Genomic DNA, 20988 nt, shown 5'->3' with positions numbered 1-20988 from the left:
AGGTCAATGAGGGATGTGCACCAAATGCTGGCCTTGCCATCAGCACCTCCATCCCATGAAAAAATAAAAACAGTCAGTAATACAGATCTCCCAATTTTGGCACAACTCTTCAGAAGTTAATATGGAGGAATTTACAAGGTCAACATGACATGTGCCTCTTCACTCTTCCAAATCCTTGATTTTCATCATTCCACCTTGGCAGCCTTGCCTTCAGCTGCCTAAGTCCTAAAATCTGTAATTGTCTCCTGACTCGCCACATTTACCTGTTACACATATAGGGACTAGTGTCATCTCTGCATAGATCCAATATCTAAAATATACAACAATATTTACCAATTTCAAATGAGCTTTCAAAGGTATGAGTAAAAGGATTCACACTTTCCTCAAACCAACACTACCAACACCTTCAGATGGAAATTGTTAGAGTTCAGAGTTTTGTTTACATCAAGATTCCTAAAACTTTCTACTCTGTCTTCTCTTGTGATATTAAAAGGTCAATTTTAACTCCTTCCCTGTCAGAGATACTGGGACTGATTGGAAATAAAAACTGGGTAAGATATGAACTGGCAGCCGACGCACTATCGTCTACACTATCCCACTGCATCAGGGCCTAACGCTCCCCTTCTATAGCCGGCAAATTAGCATTAATTTCAGAAAACAAAACATTTTTAATTTGCAAGCTTAGGGGTTAGAATTACTCATCAGTAATGCCATTTTATACTTATTCTAAAATACTCGGATTTCCTTAATGGTGTCGTGAAGATTGCTGAAAGTGTAGTCTACAAAAGTCTTTTGACATACAACAGAAAATGAAGATTAGGACACATCAATAAACTGCTGTTGCTTGCAGAGAAGGAGGCAACTTTCTTAAGTGTCATCAGTAATGCTCCCAGGCGGTTCACAGGTTTACAGTCAAAAACTCATTGTTCTCTTCTCAGGTATCCGCATGGCTGACTCAGTCAAAAACCACCAAGGTCAGCAATGAAGACCCAGGAGTTGAACATCCAGACACATACTGGTAGACAATATGAGACAGAGACAGAGAAGGAGGCCACGCCTAGTGATTTTTGTTTTGTTTGAAAGAAAATGTAGAATTTAAACATCCACATATTTATGCTCACTTTTCCTTCTCTCCTACTGAATGCAGTGATTTAGCAAGGGTATATGGGCAATTCGCCTGAAGTCTATCAGATTTGAGCCTGATCCTATCCTCACTTAACAAACACATACATATACTTGCCAATTGGGGCCACTGGATAGTGACCAAAAACAAAAACCGTAGCTGTTCTTTACTTCTAATTCAGTTCTATTGCTGCCCTGGCTGAGAACTGCTGGCAGGCAATCAAACAGAGGATCTACTGGTCAAGGTATCTCATCGCGACACCACAAGCGATGTTTTCTGCTTAATGAGCCATCAGGGAAACCCATCATCAAATTCTGTATAACTTGGACATACTTAATTTGTGAAACTAAGCTGTGATGTCATTGCTGCGACTGGAGAAAATGTTACAGCATACACCTAAGGATGAATGTTATGATTGTGACCTACTGGTGGGGAGCTTTGTCTGTTGACCTTAAGATCAGGTAATTGTGTGTGAAATGCTCCCCATTTTCTGTTCGTCATTGTTAATGATACCTGACCAAAAGCATGCATTACCTTTAATCCTTTTATGCTTTTCTGCTTCTCTCCCAGCTGCTGCTGATGTCATTTTCAGGGGGCAGGATTTTCCCCTGGGCAATTTGGGGGCAGGGCCCGCTTGCTGAGGGGAAAATGACACGGGATGATGTCAGGAGGAATCCTCGACGTCATCTCGGTCCCTTTAAATTTTTAGGAAGGCGGGAGGACAGCGAAATCAGCTGTCCACCCACCAACCTGTCAATGGCCAATTGAGGCCGTTGACAGATTCATTAAGATAATTAGAGACCTGCCCGTCCAAGCTTAAGGCTGGTGGGCAGGCCAGGAGGCCCAGCGGGCTCCAGATTATTCATGAAACTTCACCCACCGGCGGGTTGATGTTCCATGTCCGTTTTTTAAACATTTAATAAATTTTATGTGTTTGTTATTAACATGTCCCATCTCGTGTGACATTGTCACATGAGGGGGACATGCTAATAATTTCAATGTTTATCTATTTTTAGACTTTACTTACCTGTCATGAATCGCCCTGAGACAGGACTTTTCCTCAGTGAGCAATGCGCTCTTTCATGCACATGCGCGAAGAGCGCACTTTGACAGCTGGGGATTCCCTCCTCCCCCTGCACAGGAAGCGCTATCAGGCAGGCCGCTGGGCGGGCCTTAACTGGCCCGCCCACTCAAAACGGCGGCAGGCCCCGTATTGGTGGCGGGTGTCGGCTGTCTGCCGAGCATGTGGGGCCCGCACGCCATCCAAGGGCAAAATTCTGCCCAGGGTCATGTGGTGCTCATACGTGCCCAGTCTTAGGGGAAACTTGGGTTAGAAAGGCCCAACCAAGATAAGTGAGGCAGCATTGCTTAAAGCACCCCTTTCATATCAACGCCCTCAATAACACAATAAAAAACTTATTTGAGAATTGGAAAATAGTAAATGGTGGCTCTTCAAGCATTTTGTCCCTAATGTACTGCTTTAATTAGTTGTTGAGAATAGCCATGATACCAGTTATTAACCTACAGTACAAAATGTGTAAACCTGACAGACTGCTCAATGTACCAGTGCTTTATCACCCAAAACTATTTTACTTCTGGCACTCAATCCATCCAACCATACTGCACATATAGAAAATCCTGGCCTGAGTGTTTTGGCAGTCTTTAATTAACAAAGATAATGGCTTAGTTTGTAACAAAGATAAACACAGTTAAGGCAACAGTTCACTCTGACATTGCTTCTTACTTACTTCAAGGCAGCTTTCATTCTTTGTGAGGCTTGTTGAAAGATATACATTCAATTCCAGAGATTAGATTACTGTCTATGGCAACAGTTCACAAAGGAACCTAAGCATCAGACACAAGCACCACCAAATGGTAGTGACTCAACAAGCAAGCAGCTATATATTCTATCTATGGAAGCCAGACGAATGGTGTCAGTGACTGCCACTTGACAATTTTAATGAATCAATAAATATAGTGTACATGAAGGGGCTCAGAAAATAAACTGGTGAGTCTGATTCATGCAACTCATGTGTCTGAAGATAGCATGTAGGAATCATTCGCTTGATTGTTTATTTTTAGTAAACCCAGTTTCCCAAGACACATCTTGGTTATGCTGTGTTGAACTAAGTATTTAAAAGTTTTAAAAGTCTGATTATGAGAAAATTTTGTGTCCAGAATTCAGACAGATATAGGTTAGCAGTGAGGTATCTGCTGTGAATGTCCCAGGTCTGGTCCTCAGTCTGTGCTGAATATGTTGGTCTCATCAATGGCACCAATTCAGTCACAGTGCTCTGGTAGAGGGAATGAAAGACTGGCCAGGCTGATTCCTCCTTATCATCATTCAATGAATCCTTCCCACTCACCCACCCACGTACCCCGATGGAAGAATGGATGTCAGATCAAGATAAATTATGATGCACATAATGGATGAATAACTCAGAGGCACTTATTATCCAGATAGTACCATGAGGAAGGCCTTTTGGGCAAGGTACTGAAGGGAGTGCACCACTTACTGAACTGGATTCCAATAAGAATATCCATGCTTTCAGGAGAGGTGGGGAGAAAATTGAAAAACAAAAGAAAATTAACATAGTTGTGGTGTTGGGTGAAGTCCCTGTCCAGCTTGACATCCTCAGATTGTACGAGCTGGGTGATTAGGAGGTAGGTCAGTGGGAGGTGGGTCAGTGGGAAGTGGGTCAGGGGAGGTGGGTCAGGGGGAGATGGCTAGGAAATTAGAGCTACAAAATTGGGGGAATCTGTAGAAAATCAAAGGTGACAAGTTAAATGGCTGCCATTGGTGCTTCCATCCTATTAAGGACAGCTGCCTGTCTCTAAGAGCTGCCGGCTCAATCAGAGGACCAGCAGCTCAGCAGCCTCAGCAGCGCCACCAGTGCTGGTGGCCACTCCTAGAGTTACACCTGGAGCACAAAGGCACATCGATGGATGTGTGCCCTCACAGCCAGTCTATGGTGAGGGAGTGATTTCCGGTGGATGTTTACTCCTGCTAACCCTCCTGCCATAGGTCCTCAGCTGTTACTCCCTACATCCATTTTCTGAACTTGCAGCACATTAATTAAAATAATAGTTATTTCTATCTGTGGATGCTATCTCATTGATAGCTTTGCAGACTGAGATCAATAGATTTTTACTTAGCAAGTGTATCAAAGAAAATGATGCAAATAAATGGAGCTGAGGTGCAGATCAGCCATGATCATTCTAAATGAATGGAGGTGCAGGATTGAGGCCCTGAGTGGCTCGTTCCTGTTCAGGATGTCCCTACATTAGCTATGCACTCAGAATGGTTATTCTGTCGAAAGGTCATGAGGACTCGAAACGTCAACTCTTTTCTTCACCACCGATGCTGCCAGACCCGCTGAGTTTTTCCAGGTAATTCTGTTTTGGATTTCCATCATCCGCAGTTTTTTTGTTTTTATCTATGGTTAATCTTAGCCACATATCAACGCTCAATATGCATAATGGCTCCTTGGTTGAGGTACATACCAATGGAATTGTCCCTTGGCAAGCCTTCAAATATTGGAGAGGGGAAAAAACAAGATTTAGTAAGTATTGGTGCAACTGCCTTACTGTGGTTTTTCTCAAGTTAAGGAACTTGAGTAAGAACCGTCAGCATTTTAACTTTAGGATATTTTCTTTTCTTTTGGGCCAATTATTGTTTCTAAATAAAAACATTGTGAACTATTTTTGTCACCAATGAATTGTATCTCCTCTCTTTCCACGAATCATTTGCATGAAGTAGCTCACATTCCAAACCACCTGCAATAGATAATCAAATAAAGGAATGTTTTCCTTCCAAATGACTCTGAGGCAACCATTCCCCAGACAGACGCTGACTGATAAGAAGAGGAAAAGGAGGCGTGATTACCTCAGAGGTAAGGTATATTGCTCCAGGATGACATTCTTGAGTCAATGCACACCATTCAGATAAGCGGCTGATAGCTTCCCTGAACAAAGGACACTGAGTTTGTCTGGCAATTCCCACAGCAGAAGCCAAGTATTGATCATGCTGTACTGCTTCCAACTCCTTCAATGGTACCCTGTGAATACCAACGGACGACATATCTGGCATATCTGGCAGGTGTCTGCCTTCTCTGTTTACAACTTCCAGTTAAATGACACGTTAGGCTGGCCAGGGCATTATCATTTTCTCACAAACAGCCACAGGAAACTGATTTGTTCATTAACTAAAATCCCCAAAACCTGTAAATGGAGAATTTGAGACCACTTTTCGATTGTGAGACAAGAAGGAACCTTTTTTACTCAATATAAATTAACTGCCATTTTTCAACACTACATGTTTCAATGTATCCTGCCACTTTGCACCTATTATTGTTTCCCATTCCTATGAATTTATTCCTTTATGACCAGCCAGAATTGTCACCGTAGTTTAGTCCACAGTTTATTACCTTTTATAACTGGAAACTGGAAATGTATTCATTTTTTGTGCAAGACAAAATGTTTCATTTGAGATCAAGCTGTTTCTGTATCTACATCAGCAGACAGTGCTATAGGACATACAGACTCAGGATTATAGGCTAGAACTTCTAAAATACTGCAGGAATACTAATATTATGGATATATAGCCAGACATGGCCAGGCATACCCAGATGTGTAGCTAATAACTGACTTTCATGGAAATATCCTCAAAGTCTGCGAGGTTCCAGACCTAAGAACTGCATTACCTTTGGCATTGAAGTTAATTGCTTTTCTCATGTTCCTCAGAGAACAAGAGTGCAGCAGGTCTGACAGGAGGCAGCAACCAATCTCAAAGCTGCGTAGACTACCTACAACATTATACATCAGAAGGAAGCTGCCAAAACAAGAGTGCCTAACCATGCCACTTTGAAGTTGAATATTCAGGTTTGTAGCATTATCTATTAATCCATCGCAATTTACATATGCTAATCCCACACACATTGTTACAGTTTGGCTGGTATTTATTATAGTGATGCATACTCCGGCAGGGTTTGAGCTCATAATCCAGGCTGAGCCACAGTACAGTACTGAGGGAATGTTGCATTATCAGAGGTGTCATCTTTCAGATGAGACATTCAGGCACATGCAAAAGATCCCTTACCATGTATTTGAAGAAAAACAGCAGAATTTTCCCAGTGTCCTGGCTAAAATCTATTGCCAAACCAATATCATTAAAATAGATGATTGGGCCATGCCCATATTGCTATTTGTGAAACTTTGCAGTGCACAAGTTGACTGCTGCATTTCCCCACATTATAACAATGACTGCAATTCAAAAAGTACTTCATGGCCTGTAAATTACACTTTGACATATCCTGAGAGAGTGAAATGTGCTAGTTAAGTGCAAGTCCTTTCGTTCCCCTTCAGGGTATCCCATTGGAAAGGAAACTTGGGAAGGTCTACAACTGATGGCATTGAGATAGTCATTGAGTATGTTCAAGACAGAGATTGATTAGATTTCTAGGTATTAAAAATATCAAGGGATTGGGGATCATGCGAGAAAATGGCATTGAGGTGGAAGATCAGCCATGATTTACTTGAATGGTGGGAGCAGGCTCGAGGGGCCAAATGGCCTACTCCTGCTCCTTTTTCCTATGTTTCTGTGTTCAAATCTGCAACATTGAGCTTAGTGCAGGCACTGGGAAAAATAAAATCAACTCCGATATCTGCAAGTGCAAATTCTGTTTCAACTTATGTCGTGGAGTCAACATTCCTGTCTTGGTAAGCCTGGAAGAGCAATGCATTAATAAAGCCAGTGGGCCTTAAAAAGAATGCATCTCACACCACCCTGTGTGTCTCTGAACAAAGCTTGCAAGCACCCTTGCAGCTAAATACGGTGCGGAGGATGCAATTACTGAGTTGGAAGAGGTAGCACCAGGTCAGTAACAGAGCAAGGTCATGAGGAACTAATGTTAGAGCTAGAAGTGAAAAAAAGGAGTAGAGACCTGTGGGTCAAATAGCCTCATGGATGCCTCACTGTACTTTTGGGCATAGATTTATAGTGGTAGAAAGTTTAGAAAGGAGATGAGGAAAATAGTTTCCATCCAGAGGGTTGTGGGGATCTGCAACTTGCTGCCTGAAAGGGTATTGAGACAGAAATTCTCAGCTTATTTAATTGGTGCCTGGATGTGCACCTCAAGTGCCGTGACCTGCAGAGCTATGGACCAAATGCTGAAAAGTGGGACAAGGCTGCGTCGTTACTTTTTCAGCCAGTGCACACACGATGGGCCAAGTGCCCTCTTTCTGTGTGTAAACTTTCTCTGATTCTATGAATTTATGCTGCTGTTGCTAGTCAATGTAAAAACAAAACAGAAATACAGGCCACACTGGGCAGTACATCACTCATCTGTTTAATACATGGACAGGCAACACTTTAGGTGACACTGTAAGTGATCCTTATGCTCACCATGAAGGTGTAAGAGATAAAAATATTGAGGGAGCTGGTGACCTTGCCTCTCACTGGAAGTGCAATCCTATGGTGGAAGCTGGCTTTAGGTGCCCTTGCAGCAGTTGCAACTGGCTTCCTGCTAACCTGGAGTCAGTGAAGTCATTTCTTCGTCATTGCCAACTTTGTATACCATGATCTAAATGACCACTGCTGGTCTTCATCATATGCCTTCTTTCAATTTTTTACCACCTTAACTATGGAATACTTGTTTGGGGTGTTTGAGAAGCAGCCTCATTATTAACGATAACTAAATTTATTGACTGCGACAGGGCACTATATTTTGAAGTTAGATGCTTTGTCACTCTCAACTTCCATGGGTGTTGTATTGTGAAAATCTTTCTACATATCTCCCTTTTCTTCAAACCCTTCCTATTCTGCTGAAATCTTGTAAACACTTCAATTACATTCAGCATTTCAGTTCATTTCTAAACAATATCTGTTCTGACCAAAAAAAACCTCAAAATTAATTTTAAAATATACAAACCATACTCAAAAATAATAACATAAAAATAGCATTGCAAAGGTTTTGGAAAAATAAAGATTTTAAAACACAGTTCCAACAAGACTCCTCTCTACTTTGCACAGATCAGCTCCAAATTGCAGAAAGAAAGAATAGCGCAAACCCAAATGCACAAAGAGTCACATTGTGTTTCATTTGATTATGTTTGGAAGTTTTATAATATTGAAATAAAACCTTCAAACCATTAACCTACGTATCGAACAGAGCTAGCAAGTTCCTGGTTTTTGGGTTCAGTACAATTTCAGGCCATGGATTTTTGTCATTGCCTCATTTTGGAAGTTTTTTTTTCAGTGGTCAATATTATTCTGGTTCCTGGGCTCACAGCTTTCACGTGGCATTTATTTATATTCCTGATGTACACTTCTTATTTTCTTGCCTCAATGGATTGTCATTTTTAGCACCTGCGTTCAAAATCCTGAAAATTCTTGCTTGACAACTGGGTCCTTGGGCCCTGCCCCTCCTGCTTACTACCCACTGTTTACCACCACTCTGTAAAATGCTTTGAAACATCTTATTGCATGCCAAAGAATGCAAGCTATTGTTGTTTGTCTAATAAATATTTTTATGGCTCTTCTAATGAGGTCTCATCATAAGGCCCAGTACAACAGGAAACTCCCCAGTCAAAGGATTGCCATATAAAACCCAATGACCTTTTGGTTTTATCAGCAATAGCCATCTCTTTCCAACAAAACTGTCCTCAATCCTCAGTGTTGTGCAGAGAAAGAGTCACCAGGAAACTTAGATACCCCAATCCATATGTGGGTGTAAAGCCAAAGAAAAGGTGGGCAAATTCCTCACAGATGCTTGAATTTAAAGTCACGGAAGTTGTAGGATAATAATAGTGATAATAAATCACTTACAGTTGGTTATCACTCTGTGCGCCTGGTGACACTAACTGACTAAATTTGAGGAAACCTTATCATTAATAAATTGCATCACATACATGCACAAGGGGACCATAACTGCCCCACTTGACAAATAAAGTGCCAGTATAGAAAACACTTTCTGTTTAATATTAATTATACAAATTCAACCAAATCCTGACTTTTCCAAATATCCAAATGTGGATTAATTCTGAGTTCCTTTGTCTGCTTATTTCCATTATCTTTTTAACTGACTTGTTGCTTAACTGGTGAATCTTGTCTAGTTGGTTGATTTTTGATGTTGTAAGATTTTAAAAACTACTGTTTATCTGGATGAAGATATCAGTCATTAATTTTGATGGTCAGAATGACTGACTATTCAGTCAATACCATTCATTAGCAGGAAGTGATACAGTCCTACCAAGATTTGGTTTTATGTTACCTGGCAGCCTAATAACTATTAGCTTTCAGAGCTTCCTGTCACTCATTATCAGTTTGCATCTCCTTCCCTCTCTGCATATCCTCATACACCCTCCTTCACAAGCTTCACCCTGATAGCATTCACTACTGCTTCGTTTCCTGTTTTGCCACAGGGTAATCAGTTCCACATTACAGACCTCTGGGGAAAAACCTTGGCAGAGACAAGTGTAAACAAAACATGAGCCTATTTTTAGATACTAGGCCAGCCAAACTAGCCAGACTGAGTCAGACCAAAACTGCTGATTCCATTTTGCTTGCTCACTCGATACAGGTGAAGTCATAATTCAAACGCTTCTTTTTTCCCCTGTGCACCAGGGAGTTCCAGTGAAACTCAAGAAGTGAACTAAGGCAGCTTGTGCGAAACCACAGCTACTCAAAGTTCTTTAGAGAGACTGTGGGAAATGTAGTAACACAGAAGAGCTGTTTCCTGACTAATTCTTCAAAGTGGGGGTGGAGGAAGAGGAGCAGGTGGGCGGTGGGGAAGTGGGGTTATCCTTCCCTTGGAATATCTTTAAATTAGTTAGGAGTTTGTTCTTGAGTACACGCAATGAAACAAAGAGGTGACACTAATCCTTTAAGGACAGAATGTATATTTGCAAGCAACTTTCTTTACACCTATGACCAAACTCACTCAGGTATATAATCAAATAAACGGTTGGCTTCTAATTGCATTTAATTTGTGCTTTACTGGAAATACCCATTGTACTAAATCTCTGTCTCCAACAGTCCCTTAAAGTGAGGAGGATGCTTGCCACAGGGCCCATGGCAAGAAATTATGTCTGAAGCCTTTTAACGTGGGGATGATGTTGCACTGCAGCTACTGCACAATTCTGACTGAAGGAAACTCTCCCACTCTTACTGGCTGCCATAGGTGTATCGAAAGAATTTACGTTGAGAACTAACCTGTCTGGCCACGCCATGAATGCACCTTCTGTGACCATAGAGTCTTGGGGTGAAACCTTCCGTTCTTGGAAGGTGTCTTGCCTGCTGCCCGAAAAAGCGGCGAGACACTTGCCGTATCTCTAGCTCATCAGGCATTTAAGTGGAGAGCGACAGGTCTTCCTCCAGACTGAGGACACTGGGGTATATTGTTGTGCCCGCCAGGAACTGCCGGCCAATCAGAGACTGTCAGCTTTTGCACTTGGCAGCACTGCAGTGGAGGCCGTAAGAGGCTGCTGTTGGAACAACACGCCCGGAGTCCCGGGATCGTGAAGCAACCTAGGGAAAGGGTAAGTGCTGTTGGGGGGTGGTCCTGCAGGGTGGATGTTGTGGGCTGGTTGGGGGGAGGGGGCATGAGGGCCGGCAGCAAGGGCAGGGGATAAACAGGGTCAGGCTATTTTGGATCTGGTAATGTGTAGTGATGCAGGTTTAATCAATGATCTCAGAGTAAAAGATACCCTAGGAAACAGTGATCATACTATGGTAGAATTTAGCATGCAGTTTGAGAGTGAAAAACTTGGGTTGGAAACAACTGTGCTAAATTTAATTAGGGGTAATTACAAAGGAACGAGGGCACATTTGGCTGGAGTGGACTGGGATGGAATTTTAGCAGAAAAAATGGTTGATGAGCAATGACAGATGCTTAAGAGAATAGCTCATGATTCACAACAAAGATATATCCCAGTAAGAAAGAAGAATTCAAGGAAGGGGATAAATCAACCATGTTTAACCAAGGAAGTTAAGGATAGTATCAAATTAAAAGAAAAGGCATACAATGTGGTAGATTAGTGGTAAGGCAGAGGATTGGGAAAGTTTTAAAAGCCAACAAAAGATGACCAAAAAATAATAAAGCGGGAGAAAATAAACTTTGAGGGTAAACTAGCAAGTAATACACTAATGGACGGTAAGAACTTCTTTAAATATATAAAAAGGATGAGAGAGATCAAAGTGAACATAAGCCCCTTACAGAATGAGGCGGGAGAAATAATAATGGGGAACCAGAAAATGGCAGAGGAGTTGAATAAATACTTTGCTTCAGTCTTCATGGTAGAAGACAATGATAGTATTCCAATGCTAAATAATCCAGGCGCAAAAGAGGGGGAGGAAATAAATGCAATAACTATCACTAGAGAACTAGCGCTATGGAAACTAATGTGCTAAAGGCCGATAAGTCCCCTAGACCTGATGGGTTGCAGCTTAGGATATTAATGGAAGTAGCTACAGATATAGAGGATGCACTGGTAGCAATCTTCCAAGAATCCTTAGATTCTAGAAAAGTCCCAAAGGATTGGAAAACTGCCAATGTAACACCCTTATTTAAAAAGGGAGAGAGATCAAAAAACAGGTAACTATAGGCCAGTTAGCTTAACAGCTGTCATTGGGAAAATGGTTGTGTCTATTATAAAGGATGTAATAGCAGAGGATTTAGAATTACATAATCTAATGAAGTAGAGTCAGCATGGCTTCATGAAGGGGAAATCATGCCTGACAAATTTATTAGAATTCTTTAAGGAGGTAACAAGCAGGATAAATAAAGGGGAACCAGTAGATGAAATATGTTTGAATTTCCAAGAGGCATTCAATAAGGTACCGCACGTAAGGCTACCCAATAAGATAAGAGCTCATGATGTTGGGGGTAGTATATTAGCATGGAGAGAGGATTGGCTAACTAATAGAAGACAGAGAGTTGGGATAAAGGGGGAATTTTCAGGTTGGCAACCTGGAATCAGTGGAGTGCCACAAGGATCAGTGCTGGAGTCTCCATTATTTACAATATATGAATGACTTAGATGAGGGAAATGAATGTACTATTGCCAAATTTGCGGATGATACAAAACTAGGTGGGTAGGCAAGTGGTAAGGATGACACAAGACGTCTACAGAGGGATATAGACAGGTTGAGTGAGTAGGCAAAAAAGTGGCAGATGGAATATAATGTGAGAAAATGTGAGGTTATGCACTTTGGCAGGAAGAATAGAGGGGCTGAATATTATTTAAGTGGAGAAAGACTGCAGAAGGCTGCAGCACAGAGGGATTTGGGAGTCCTTGTGCATGAATCCCAAAAAACTAACAGACAAGTTCAGCAGGTAATAGGGAAGGCAAGTGCAATGTTGGCCTTTATTTCAAAGGAAATGGCGTATAAAAATAGGGAAGCCTTGCTAAAACCATAGTAGGCACTAGTTAGACCACGCCTAGAATACTGTGAACAATTTTAGCCCCCTTATCTAAGGAAAGATACACTGGCATTGGAGGCAGTCCAAAGAAGGTTCACTAGGTTGATCCCGGGTTTGGAGGGATTTTCTTATGAGGTGAGGTTGAGTAGGTTGGGCCTGTACTCATTGGAGTTTAGAAGAATGAGAAGCGACCTTATTGAAACATATAACGTTCTTAGGGTCTTGACAGGGTAGATGCTGAGAGGCCTTTTCCCCTTGTGGGAGAGTCTAGGACCATAGGGCATAATCTCAGAGTAAGGAGGAATTTCTTCTCTCAGAGGGTAGTAGATCTGTGGAATTCTTTACCTCAGAGGGCTGTAGAAGCTGAGTCGTTAAGTATATTCAGTGTGAAGATAGCCAGATTTTTAATCATTAAGGGAATCAAGGGTTATGGTGAAAAGGCAGGAAAGTGGAGTTGAGGATTAGCAGGTCAGCCATGATCTCATTGAATGGTGGAGCAGACTTGATGGGCCGAATGGCCTACTTCTGCTTCTATGTCTTACGATCTGTCAGCGACCATCCCCTGCCACATGTCCATGCCCTCAATCATGCACAGATTTGTGCATACTGAGGGATTCCCTCCTCCAGCTAACATCTAGCCCACATAGTTTTACCATTCGCACAGGCTCGCCTGGAGTTGGTAAGATTGCAGTGGAGGTGGGAAGAGGTCATTAATAGGTCATTAATTGGCCACTTTAGGGATTCATGTGAAGGCAGGGTGGGAAGGTTGAATACGGACATTCCCACCCAGAACTTTTTTCCGATGGAGGTGTAAAGTCATCGGGTATTGGTCCCGATGCCAACCCATCAAACTTTCAAGCATGCCCACCTCCTTCTCACCTCCTGCAGAGGCAGAGAATTCGCCCTTGACATGGGACCTGAAACTGGAGCATCTGGCTCAGAGATATAGGGCGCTACCCTCTGCACTACAAGGTCTTCCTTTTGTACTAAATATTTTCAAAAAATGGCCATTTCTTACTAACCAAGCATCTTTTGGTGACCAAACGTCATGGTTTTGCTGGGGCAGCCCCAATTTTTCAATGAACATCCTGGTGCCCCGACAATTTGCTCAAAATGGTACAAATATCCCGGTTTGCAGCTTTTCCTTCTTTACTTGAATCAAATCAGAGGTTTCCATCAGCACTTCACACAGCATCAGCACCTCACATCCTCTCCTCTCCCCTGTACCTTGTGTTCCATTTACTGTTGGGGTAAACCCAAAAAGAGAGCTGTCACGGCTGCATCCTGTGACTCAGAATGCTGCCTATTAGCCACCATTAAGCAACAGTGCCAGGACACTCCCGCATGTGCAGAAATCCTTCTCACTGGCATCCAGAGCTGGCACTAGGGGTGAATTTTTTTCCCCCCCCAAAATGGACTGATTCTCATTGAGACAGCTTTTGGCTGCCCTGGTTGGTTTGCCTTTCAGTGCTCTGATTGGCCATTCCATCAGAATACTCTGATTGGCCAATCAGGGCCTCCATGGAGAAGGCCAGTGGGGAGAGCCGAGGCAAGCGGAGGAGACACTGATTTATAGGAGGCACTGGGATCCATTTATAGGGGCTACTGAGGGTACTTTATAAGAGGTCATGGGAGTAATTTACCCATACAACCTCCTATAAATAAATTCCATGACCATCTGGAAGCTGGGAGAGAATCAACATCTGGGTGACAACAGAAGATTGACCTCAGTGTCCACCAACCGCAAGCTGTACTTGAACAGGTAATTGGATGGTGCCATTGGTAAACCACCAATCAGCACCAAGGATGGTGGCAGGCAAGTTTGGCTGAGCCATGGCCTTTCAACCAAACTTCTCACTTTCCAGCTTGCCGCTCTGGGTGCAAACAAAATCTCCACACTTGAGGTATGTTTGCTAGTTTAAATTCCAGTTTCTGGCTGAAAACATCTTTTGTTAGAACTCAGTGTGTAAATTAAAATAAATGAGGCTTTTAAAAGGAGATTGGTCTCAACCATTGTACAATAATATCAGAGCGGAATAGAGAATTCTAGGATTCTGGCTTGTTTTCCTTGGAGCAGTGAAGGTTGAGAGGGGACCTGATAGAGGTGCACAAGATTATGAGGGGCATAGATAGGGTGGATAGGAAGGCACTTTTCCCACTAATAGAGGGTCAATAACCAAGGGGCATAGATTTAAGGTAAGAGGTAGAAAGCTAAGAGGGGAGTTAAGGAGAAATTTTTTCATTCAGAGGGCGGTGGGAGCCTAGAACTCACTGCCTGAAAAGGTGGTTGAGTCAGAAATTCTCATAACATTTAAGAAGTACTTAGATATTCACTTGCGTTGCCATAGCCTCCAGGGCTATAGGCCAAGCGCTGGAAAATGGGATTAGTGTAGTCAGATCTTTGTTGACTGGCATGGAATCGATGGGCTGAATGGCCTCCTTCTGTGCTGTAGATGTCCAAGAGTCTATCTTGTGACAAATGAACCCTTGGTACTTGTTTTTACAGAAAAGAAGGCAGAAATGGCGTCGAAACAAAAGTCGGTGGTTTGTGACTGCTCTCTTCAATAATTGGGTGTCTTATCGGGTTGCCAATGTTAGTTGGACATATTCTGGGAGATGTCATCACATGATCTCCTACCTTGAATTGCCCCTCCCCAGACTTCTGCCACTGGTGCCCAACGTGTGCATCATCACAGAGCCTTGTCTTCCCAAAGCTTTTTAATGTTTCCTGGTTTTGACTTTTGGAAACCTGGTCACCCTAACAAAGCAGCCCCCTATAGTCACTAAGGTGTGGAAGCAGAGTCACCGGCAAACTAAGATTATGTTGGCATAAAATTGCACTCTTATTACAGAACCTGATCTGTACTGGCAGTTCTGGGAAAACAGCTATGCCTGTGCAAGAAGAGACACACTTAAGGCAGCCTAATGAAGAGATGGGAAGAGAAGTTATTAGAGTAGGTTTCCTCTTGTATTGGGACAGATAGTAGTGATGGCAGTGCCACAAATGTTGAAGATGGAGAATAAATTAAAGAGGAAGTTGAAGTGGTCAACCGTGCCTGAGAACAATTTGATGCAGTAGCTTAATTCCCTACCTTGCATTGAATACTATGGGGAGAATTTTCTCCCTGTTGGGCGGGCCAGTCGGGAGGCGGGCTCTGAGCCGATTGCCACCCGCGATCAGCTGCGCGCCACCATTTTACGTGGGCGGGCCAATTAAGGCCCACCCAGCGTGATGTGCACCCGGAAATGCTCAACATTACCTGTGCGGGTGGGGGGAGGAGGGACTGTCGGGGCCTGTGTTCTTTCACGCATGCATGTGACAGAGCACAGAAATCTGCCTGAGGCACGGAGCTGTCTCAGGGAGATTAACTTAAGTTTTAAACTTGGAAAAAATTAAAAAATTAAATTATTCAGACATGTCCCCTCGTGACAGCGTCACATGAGCTGGAACATGTTTAGGAATTATCATAAAAATTTTTATTTAATTAATGAAACCTTCATGAAGCCTCATCCTGCCTGTCGATGAGGTTTCATGAAAAATGCAAAGGCCACCTGGGCTCTTTGCCTGCCCGCCAATCTTAATGTTGGATGGGCAGCTTTCTCAATGGGGTTAATTAGTTTACTAATGGCCTTAACAGGCCTTTGACAGTTCGGCGGCTGCGCAGCCGACTCTGCTGCATGCCCACCGAATGGAAGATCAGAATGATGCGCGGTGACATCGGGACATACGCCCGATGTCACCGCTTGTCATTTTACGCGGGGCCCACCCCTACATGCTGATTCTGGCCCATGTCTTCTGGTGGGGTATGCATCTTCAGATAACAGTGGTCCCCTCAGATCTTAATCAGGGAGACTGTTCTTCATGGACAGTGACTTGAAGTAGACTATTTGACCATGGGAGCTTCACTGAGTGGAGCCCACACTGCCCTTAGCCTATGTCCCCATGCACCCATCTTGCATTTTATCACCTGTGACCATCTCCTGTTAGGCAACAGTCACTTGCTGTCCCACTTTTTTTCTGCCTCCACCACACAATGTGCCTTTGCCTCTAAGGTAGATGTAGCTATTGCCTTTCAGATCCTCCCAATGCCAAATTCCAATCTAGATGCTGCTGTTTGCAGGCATTTTTGGAAAAGAAATGCGTTAAAAGCAAATATTTTAAACTTTTCCCCTGTGATCCTCCTTCCTCCCTCAGTGCCTGCGATGAGCTCACTGGTCTCAGCAGGGTGGTGGTAGGTGGCACTGCAACTGTTCTCGACATCAGAGGTGAGGGAGTAGAAAATCAGTGGGATTCCTATTCGTGGTTACTAAAAGTGTTTTATTGTTGGAGTGAAGGCGATTCAGTCAACAAGTAAAGACAGTGTTCGGCTTAGCTGTGATAATACCCTTGGGGAACAGACCACTGACACTCACTAGCTTGACTGATGCACAACTTAGGAGTTTGTGGCTTAAACTTTGTGAGCTCTCCTGCCACCAGTGCAATCTTGTTATATTCACCAACCAACTGACTTATCATTGAAGAATCACAGTGTGACAGCTTCTGAGTGAATCCTTTGCTTATGATTTTCTATTAAATGACATTAAAGGGCATAAAGTAACAAACAACAGCCGCTCGCTGTACGCAAGACACTGCGAGTGGCACAGGAAGCTTGGGAAATGGATTAAATCTATATTTTGAAGTGTCATCACAGCAGTAAACATCAAGTACAGATATGAGGAACAAAAGGCTTGGGCTTGTGGGGAAACACAGAAAGAGAATGGCTGCAGAGGAGCCCCACATTTACGTCTCTTTTCATTAGTCTGAGCATTCAGGTCAGAGCTGTTCTAAATGGCCCTTTATGTGTGGGGACGGCTCCTGAAAAGGAAACACTTCCATTGGCAGCCCTCAAGGTCTTAGACTGTGAATTCACGGCAGTACACTGTTGTTTGTCTGGGGAGGGAGAACCAGGTAAATGTGAGATAGAAAAGGAGATAGAACACAAGACAAGGGCATGTAAATCCTCATTGGTTTAATAAAGGAGTGTAAAGGTGATTCAATGTAGACATGAATAGATCCAATTTCAACCAATTGATTCCATGTTCATTGGGTTCTTTGACACCTAGATTGATATTAACTCAATGTTTTCACGCTGATGTCCTTGTTTGGAGGCTTTCACATGCATGATGAAATGACCTCACCACCTCACCACTTAATACCAGCCAACTTGGTTTTCAGATTCCAGGCCTTCCTTCACTGTGGCCACTCAGCATAGGATGGGCAAGATATCGAGGCTAAGTGCTGTTGTATGTCATGCACCTGACCTGTGATTACTAATCTTGCATCCAGCGTTTACTCAGGGTTAACAGCACATAATGTGTGCTATGCTTGTAAAGGAAGGACCTGCAAGAGAAAAGCAAAAAAAAAGACATTGGAAATCTTACATATATTCTGCCTTTTTACATGCAAAAAGGGCCTTAATCTCACAACCTCCAACACCTAGAAGGACAAGGGAAATAGATACATGTGAACATCAGGAGCCTGAACTTTCTCGGACTGGCAACCGGCGTCGGATTGCCACTCCATGTTCAATTCCTTACCTGGATTTTTTGCATTAGCCTGTCTTGCCCGACCTTCCAACTCAGACTGGGCGAGATCCAGCCAATGCAGTGCGTCCCTCGGGCCTTGTGTTGAAGTGCAGCTGAGTCAAAGGGAAGGAGACCATGCCCCTTTTTTATGGCACCAACTGCCATGATCCATAAAGGTCCATTGGAAGGTCAGGGGAGTTGGAGCGGATAGTCTGAGGTCAGGGAGGATGGACATCAGGGACTGTTGGGCCTCGGGGTTGGGGGTCAGGCCTTGGGTCGGGCCGGGCCTCAGGGAGGGGTTGGGCCTCGGTGGGTGGAGAGGTGGTAGGGCCTCGGGGGTGGTGGGGGGGGGTAATGTCAGGCCTTGGGTCAGGTCAGGTCAGGCTTGGGGGAGGGGTCGGGAGGAGGACCTCACGGTGGGGGGATGGGCGGGAGGGTGTTGGGCCTCACAGAGAGGGGGAAGTTCTCGGATCGAGTCAGGCCTGGGCAGGTAGAGAGGGCCTTGGGTTGTGTTGGATTTGAGGGGTCCTTGAGATCCTTGAGTCGGGTCAAGCCTGAAGTGGGGGCTGGGGATGACAGTCGGGCTGGCGGGGTGAGTGGAAGACTCCCCGTGCGGGTAGTATTAAACCCATGGGGGATGTAGTCGGGGTTTGGGGGGACACTTTGGGGGCCGGAGGGGTGAGAGAGTCCCATGGGGGGTCGATTTGGGTCTGTACAATGATTACGCAGAAGTTAGAAGTGGTTTTAATCCTTCTAACTTTTTCTGGGTAGCTAATGGCATAATCCAGGCTCAAAGCCTGTGATTTAAATCCCATTTTCAGATGGTTCCCAGGGCAGGGCAATTGCCCAGGGGAAGTTTGTACTTTTGGGCAAATGCCGTAACCTTACCTGGGAACCTCCGAAGGAGATTCCCCAGCGCACCTTCAACACCCTCCACACAGTGTGACAGTTTCATTCCAAGTCACACTTGGATAAATATTGCATTATCCTTCATGGTTGTTGGGACAAAATCATGGAAAAGCAACAACTTGCATTTACATAACGACTTTAATGTTGTAACACATCCCAAGATGCTTCAGAGCAGATTTGTCAAAAAAAAGTCACACTGTGCTACATCAGGAGATATGAGGACATGTGGCCAAAAGCTTTGTCAAACAGTTCAGCTTGAAGGTGTGTCATAAAGGAGGTGGGAGAGTTAGAAAGACAGAAAGGCTTAGGGAGGGGACTTCATGGGTTAGGACATAGACAGCTGAAAGTACAACAGCCAATAGTGGAGCAATTAAAGTTGGGGACATAGCGATGACCAGAATTGGACAGCATAGAGATCTTGGAGGGTGTTACAGTGTTAGGGGGTGGTGAGACCATGGAAGGATAGCCATGAACTCTATACCCAAAAGCACTGTGGGAGTATGCCCACTGCAGTGACTGAAGGGATTAAAGAAGAAGGTACATCGAAACTTTCTCAAGGGCTAGATGGGTAATAACTTTTGACCTTGTCAGTAATACCCATATCCCCAGGATGAATATTAAACTAGACCTAGATGCAGTGCTGTGAGCCATGCTGCAGTACAAATCCAACGCAAAACAGACAAGGAAAAAATATGCATAATCAAGGTAAATCAAGCATTCGCACACATCACATTTAGATTTTTGGGTTTGCAGGTCATCGGACTGACATGCCTGGAGAGTTGAATCACATCAGCTCCATGCTTCAAACTTTGGGAACTTTGTATTTAATGGCTGTGGACCAGATCTCCCAGGGCTCAGGAAACCCAACAGCTGAAAGGAGGTGGGAACAGCTGAACCCCCAGATAAGTCCTTTTCTAGCACTGCTTGTGGGTCAGGAAGAGAAGCCGCTGCTCCGTAACGTAGGCTTTTATTCCCAGAAGCCAGCTAGCCTCTCAATCCCTCCTGCCGTTGGGCAGGAAACAAAGTTAAAAAAAAAAATTCTTATGAGGGTCTGCTGTTAAATATGTCAGGACCTCTCCCTTCCTGGTATTTCTAGGTTTCCCTGCAACTCCTTCCCAACTCCCCATAAATGTTGAGGTCAAAGACTCTGTTACAACTAATCCCTGGACAAAGTTCCCCAATTTGTTAACTTCCTGAATGGGACCCCAATTTAGTTAGTGAGGAGGAATAAACTGTCTCCCTTTCTCTAATCAACCCCCTCGGTTGGTCGCAACAAGATTAATTTAAAAAGGATCCCTTCTCCAGTGGATACCTTTTCCCAGTCCAAATGCACTTATTTTTTAGAAGGAACCAATTTAACCAGGCTTTCTTGAATCAAAGAAAGAGTATGTTTATTATTTACTAACAACCTGAGAAAAATAATACAAACGCAACGCACATACACACAGATCATAAATGAGAAGTTAATAGTCCAAATAGGAGTTTTAAAAGATATACAAATCAGTCTTTGGCTTGTCTGTGAGGCGTAGATTGCGTTGCAGCTGTTAAGTTCAGTGATTCCAGTAGAGTTGACTTTGGCATTTTTGCAGTGGGTTTGGGGACACTTCGTTCTGCAGGTTAGCTGAAGAAGCTGTGCTATTTCCTTTTTAATTGTGGTTTCTGCTTTAAGTGCCTGCGCCTCCAGCAACACAGAGAGAGAGAGAGAGAGAGAGATGTTGCTTGCAACTTCAGGGGTGACTAGTTGGTCTTCCTGTGCTATCACTCTCACAGCACACTAGCACATCAGCACTGCTCTGCAGCTAGCTTTTTAGCCCATTTCTCCCTGAGTATTACAGTAAGGGGAAAAAACCCACGGCCAGGATTTTACAGCAACCCCGACCCCGCCGTGGCATGTCTCCCCTCAGAGGGTGCGGGGATCTTTAACATTAACTCTTTGGGAAGGAAATATCCAGACATGAAGCTGCAATTTGT

Source organism: Carcharodon carcharias, chromosome 5 (assembly GCF_017639515.1).
Source record: "Carcharodon carcharias isolate sCarCar2 chromosome 5, sCarCar2.pri, whole genome shotgun sequence".
Classification (NCBI taxonomy): Eukaryota; Metazoa; Chordata; class Chondrichthyes; order Lamniformes; family Lamnidae; genus Carcharodon; species Carcharodon carcharias.
Note: the sequence above shows the minus strand (reverse complement) of the source record.